We start from the raw sequence: 5,641 nt of genomic DNA, 5'->3' as shown, positions 1-5,641 counted from the left end.
TTCCCGCCCCATGGGGACCCGTTGCCATCCCTAGTTACGACCTGCATCTGAAAAACAACAACACAATATGGTAAGAGAACCGTAGGTTCTCAGTATGGTAACAGTGCTCAGTAATGTAAGATGTAAGATTCCGGGATGCCAGAGGTAATCCTAGGACTTCACATCGAGCATAAGATTCAAACTTAAATCATACTAAATTGAAAACCATAACTTTAAAATCATAAATGAATCAGGGTATTCTATCTTAAGGAATTTCTAAACTAACGTTTACACCGCTGTCCCACAGCCTTCACCAGCCTAACCGCTATGCGATCCCATCGCCACCGCCTACCGAACCTCCTCAATCCCAGCAGAAAACACGAGTAATTCATACAAGCAAAGCACAAATAATTATCATGTATATCAAGTAAAGCAAGAAGCAATTAAACATGTTATACAATTAGGCAAACAATGCAAGTCGGCAAACCAAACAAACATATAGAATATGCACATGATGAATGTCTGTCCTATTTGGCTTGTGATATCACTTGTCAGTCTATAAATACCAACCCGACACATCCTCCCGGATGTAGCCTTTTTGCCATGCTAGGGATATAGGCCCTGCACACTCATGCAGCAGAGAAGGTTATGCGAGCGGGATACCATTCCAGCCCTCACATCTCAACATAAGTGGGATTCACCACCGTCCTTACGCCGGCGCTGTGACCTCGACAAGCGGGAGACTGCCACAGCCCTTACCCGAGACGCATAGCGACTCAACAATCTCAGCATAAAATAATGTATCAGTGGTTTTTCAGAATTCATTTTTAGTACTCAGTAAATTCATCATTCCACTCCGAGTCTTAGACTCGTCTCAAACATCATCAATCCATAATTTTACAATTCATTATATCAATCGTCGTTACAGTACTCTGCCATCTCTCAACTAATTCATCCTCAATACTCTAGAAACCTAAGTCACCGTCTTTCAAAATTCATACAAAAATTTATCTATTTAAGTCTCTAACTCATCTTTAGTAGTATTGGGACCTAATTAGATAGTATTCTTAAACAGCACTTAAAGAATGTTTGGAAAGCTCGAGAACCTTTGAAAATGAAGAAAAATGATTTTTCAGTAAGACAGGGGTCTCATGTACGCAAGCCCTGTCTCGCGTATGCATGTAGTTAAAAATGGGTGGTCGCATACGCGACCACCTGCTCGTGTACGCGACCTCCTGCTCGCGTACGCGAGTGTCCCAACCCGAATGGGTCGCTCGCGCCGCGTGTTAAATTTCGCGTATGCAAGGGTCAAAATTCTGATAGTTCGTGTACGCATGAAATGCTCTCATACGCGAGATGCCCAACCCAAATGTAATGGCCGTGTTGTATGCATTATGTCGCGTACGCAACCCTCACCAGACTTAGAAAATTTTCAAATCTACAGAAATTCAGTTTTTACACCAAACTTTAAACGTTCATAACTTTCTCTACAAAAATCTATTTCTCTCAAACTTTATATCAATTTAAAGCTCTTTGAATCATCTTTAATTTAAAGCAATTTCTAACCAATTTTAAAAACAGAGGCTCAAGTTATGATCCGCTAAAGTTCACCAAAAACTGATTTTCTACCAAAGTTAACTAGGTTCTCAACTTCCAAAATTCATAATCAAAGCCAATCATCCTACAACCAAAATAGTTTCAATGGACCTAAATGATGTTCTTATATCTTTCAATTTATTCCACAACCTATCCATATACATTTTTACTATTTTCACTCAAAATTTCCTACTTACACACCTTCACATTTTCAATAAGTCACAACTCAACCTTAATTCAAAATCCTTAACATTTATCAATATCAATAAGCATCCAAATCTAATATCACTACTCAATATTTTTATTATTCAACTTCAATCTCAATAATAAACAACAATATCACAATTCATTAAAATCATCACAAGCATCAATAATCATAATCCATTATCAACAATTCAAACTTATCCTATGGTCCACTAGTCTAAGTGTCTAGAAATATTACATATTACATAGAGAAAACTGAAACCATACCTTGGCCGATCCCTAATATGCACAACACACCAAAACATGGATCCCACAAGCTTCCAAAAAGCCCAAGCAACTCCAACAAGCACCAAAGCTCAAACTAACATCATATATATATCAAAATAAAAAACCTAATATTCATAATATACCAAACTACAAGGGTTTATGGAAATATTACCTTATCCACAAAAATTAGAGATGAAACCCAACAATTCCTCACTAACGGTTAGTACCTAAACAACCAAAATGCAAAAATTCACTCAAAACTCAAGCCTTATATTTTGAATTTCTTAGGGCAAAGGAAGGGAGTATGAAATTTGAAATCTTACCTACAAGGATTAGCTAAAACTGACGGGTTTGGCAAGAATTTCGCATAGCAACTGACGGCACGCAAATCGAAGCTTTGTAGCTCAAGTTATGGCCACCGGAAGTTGGTGGTAAATAGTAACACTCTCTTCTCCTCTCTTCTCACTTGCAGCTGTAATGTTAAGTTATGAAGGGTTATGAGGCTGAAATGGCCTCACTTAAGGGTATATATGTGTTAGGCTTGGGTCCAATTTGGGCCCGGTCTAATCCGTTAGCGTTTTTAACCTGCTTTGACCCACTTTAGGCCAAAATCTTTAGAATTAGTGTCCGGTTTTTATTTCTAAATGTTTTTCTAAGATTTTCTATTGTTTTTACTATTCTCACACAGTACCGGATAGACTTAAGCCGGTACTATTGGCTAAATTATCGGTACGTATTTTTACGCAATTTCCCGTTAAAAATTACATTTTTTCGCTCAGAAAAATTCGTTGAATTCAAATTTCATCGCTAAATTTCAAAATTAAGACTTCTAATTTCTCTAACCTATTTCGAGTGATTAAATTATTATCTAAACGGTCGATAGGAATTACGGTTCTTACATTGGCTATATTTAGTTTTGAGAAATGATAAAATAAAACATCAAAAAGAAGACACAAAGGACAGAGATAAAAAAAATTAGTGTTTTTGTGTTTTGTTTGAAGATAAAATAGAATAAATTATGAAAGTTTAATTTTTTTATTTTTTTATTCAAAAAATTTAGAAAAAAATATAATAATAAAAATATAAATATAAAAACTTAACAAGAATAATAAAAAAAATAAAAAATAAATTGTATCTTTCGTTATTATCCCTATATCCTTCATATTAAGATAGCATAAATATACTAATTTAATGTCTTAGAGATAATATTTTTGTTTTAGTATTCCTACCTACATCATGGCGTGCTTCAGGCTACCAAATAGCCTATACCATCATATAGAGTCAATGATAAATAGATTTTATTGGGGTGCTAAAAATGGACAGAGAAAAATTTATTGGGTGAAATGGGACAAACTCTGTCAACCAAAACATAGTGGAGGATTGGGTTTCAGGGACATAGAAGCATTTAACTCAGCCATCCTGGCAAAGCAAGGTTGGAGACTTATGAGGAGCCCAAAATCACTAGCAGCCAGGACAATAGGCAGTAGGTACTTCAATAGGAGGAATTTTCTGAATGCAGGAGTTGGGTTCTCCCCCAGCTTTACATGGCGAAGCATCTGGCAAGCAAAGGGTGTTTTGGAGATAGGAGGATGCTGGAGAACTGGAGATGGAAAAACGATCAAGATTTGGAAGGATTCTTGGCTCCCCAAATAGAACAATTCTAGAATATGGTCTCTCCCAAAAATTCTAGACCCTAACGCTACTGTAGAGACACTGATAAGGGAAAAAGAAAAGGCCTGGAATACAGATTTTATTAACCAGATCTTTGTCCCATTTGAAGCCAGACAAATTCAAGAAATTTCAATCCCTAGATCAGATCAGACAGATACATTTATATGGAAAAAGGCAAGAGACAGAATGTTCAGAGTCAAATTAGCCTACCACCAAATTAAAGCTCAAAATAGACACCAATCTAGTAACAACTATGAAGAACAGAGAGTGAAAAATACCTGGAAGGAGTTATGGAAGACCAAGACACACCCAAGGATACTCAACTTTATCTGGAGGCTGCTACGTAAGTCCTTGCCAACTAAGAAGAATCTGAGCAGAAGGGGGGCTAGGTGCACACCCACTTGCATGTGCTGTTGGGAAGGAGAGGAAACCGAAGAGCATCTGATCAGACAATGTGACTTCGCGAGGAGATTCTGGTTTGCCTCACCCCTAAATCTAAGAACTGAGCAAGAAGAGGGTTTAACGCTAAGAAAATGGTTTCTTGATATTCTAGGAAAACTCCAACTGAAAGAGAATAGACTTTTCTGTACCTTAATTCACCAATTATGGAGAGCCAGGAACTAACTCGTGTTTAAAGACAAAGAGCTGCCAATTATAGAGGAAATTAAAACTGCAAACAGGGTGTTCGAAGAGTTCTGGAAGGCACAGAGGAAAGAAGAAGAATTCCGCACCACTCAGGTAGACAATCGACCTCATCAACAAATTTGGGAAGCACCTCCTAATTCGATGATGAAGATTAACGTGGACGCTGCGAAAGACAGGGACAATAAAGGAGGGGTAGGTGTGGTTGCTAGAAATTGTTGGGGCCAAATAATGGCAGCGGCAACCTGGTCTTTACCTTTTTCTTTGGAAGCCCACGAAGCAGAGGCATACGCAGTTCAATGGAGGATAAATTTTGCTTCAGAGTGTTGTTTCATGGAGATTATTGTTAAAAGTGACAATTTAGAGGTTATGAGAGCGCTAAAACAAGGAAGAATCTTTGACTCTTATTTTGGATCATTCATTGTTGATGACTTGAAATTATGCAAGAAATTTAGATTAGTTTCCTTTAGTCATGTGAAAATAAATGGAAATAAAGTATCCCATGAGTTAGCCCAATTGGCAATTACCACTCCAAATTATGTATAGATGGAGGAGGCCCCAGGTCATGTAACAAATTTGGCCATGTGCAACATATTTGGCTCCAATTGAATGAATATTTCTATTTTCAGTAAAAAAAAAGGTATGCTATCACATTATAATTTACTTTTAAAGTAGTTTGTTGACTTATCAGACTTAGTTTCTGAGGCTATTTTTTTAAGTTTGGGTTTTCTCGAGTTAAGATACTGATTTTCTTATAATACTTAATACATTATATACTTGAGTGTAAATCTTATATTAAATACTAAAATTAGTAAATTATATCTGTACTTGTTAATTATCAACACGCAATTTAAGATACTTGTAGAGCTAATAAAAAAAGACTAGTTCGAGTTTAGATTTTAACTATAAAAGGTTCAATTTAAATCCATATCTAAGGCTATCTTAAGGCAAAAGGTATATATAATTTTGATATTGAGGTCTTAAACATATATAATGTAGGAAGTACAGACGTTTTCTTGATTTAACGTGTCTGTATATCGGATACATTTTGGATATAACACTCGTCGATATGTGTATCTTCTGTGTCTAACTGTGTTTTAATAAAAATAAAAATTTTTCTTCGAACATGCGTAGACACACTTAAATACCATCACATATCAGTGTGTCTGGCCTTATTCTTAACATATATTCTTGAAATGAGTTTTTTTTGTGTGACTATCTTGAAATGAGTTTAGAAATAGTATATATTATTAATAATTAAAACAAAAAAAATTTAATTACA

This window comes from Arachis ipaensis, chromosome B05, assembly GCF_000816755.2.
Source record: "Arachis ipaensis cultivar K30076 chromosome B05, Araip1.1, whole genome shotgun sequence".
NCBI classification, from domain to species: domain Eukaryota; kingdom Viridiplantae; phylum Streptophyta; class Magnoliopsida; order Fabales; family Fabaceae; genus Arachis; species Arachis ipaensis.
The sequence above is the reverse complement of the archived record's forward strand: the minus strand, read 5'-3'. Positions refer to the sequence as shown.